The sequence below is a fragment of the Penaeus monodon genome, chromosome 19, assembly GCF_015228065.2.
Source record: "Penaeus monodon isolate SGIC_2016 chromosome 19, NSTDA_Pmon_1, whole genome shotgun sequence".
Classification (NCBI taxonomy): domain Eukaryota; kingdom Metazoa; phylum Arthropoda; class Malacostraca; order Decapoda; family Penaeidae; genus Penaeus; species Penaeus monodon.
Window position 1 is genome coordinate 47,967,858 of NC_051404.1, and position 204 is coordinate 47,968,061.

Here is a 204-nt window from a genome sequence, read left to right on the forward strand (position 1 = left end):
TTGCGAATGAACGAGAGAACGCCCGCGCCCTTCTGATTCCTCGATTGAAAAGGTGTTCGTCCGCAAATGCTTTTGATGGCCGCGCGTCTCGTTCATCAAGCACAGTGGACCGATTTATGAGGGTACTATTATTCGCTGATAAAAACAGGATATCTTTTATCATCGTTTTGAAAGTGATAGATTATTACTAGAATGAAATTCAGC